The sequence below is a fragment of the Plasmopara halstedii genome, assembly GCF_900000015.1.
Source record: "Plasmopara halstedii genome assembly, contig: Scaffold_3073, whole genome shotgun sequence".
NCBI lineage: Eukaryota > Oomycota > Peronosporomycetes > Peronosporales > Peronosporaceae > Plasmopara > Plasmopara halstedii.
Window position 1 is genome coordinate 441,747 of NW_020189977.1, and position 201 is coordinate 441,947.

Here is a 201-nt window from a genome sequence, read left to right on the forward strand (position 1 = left end):
AATAATAAACATGATGTAGGTCTGCACCATGCGTACATCGAGGAAATTTACGAAAATACTCGTTTTTATAACATTCAAATGTGCCGTTACATTAGAATTGGCTAAATTGGAGCTTTCGTTTTTGGACAAAAATGTTTCCTTACAATTAGTGATGGGGACGTAAACCGAGTTGACGTTATTTGGCATTCTTCCCGTTCCCGT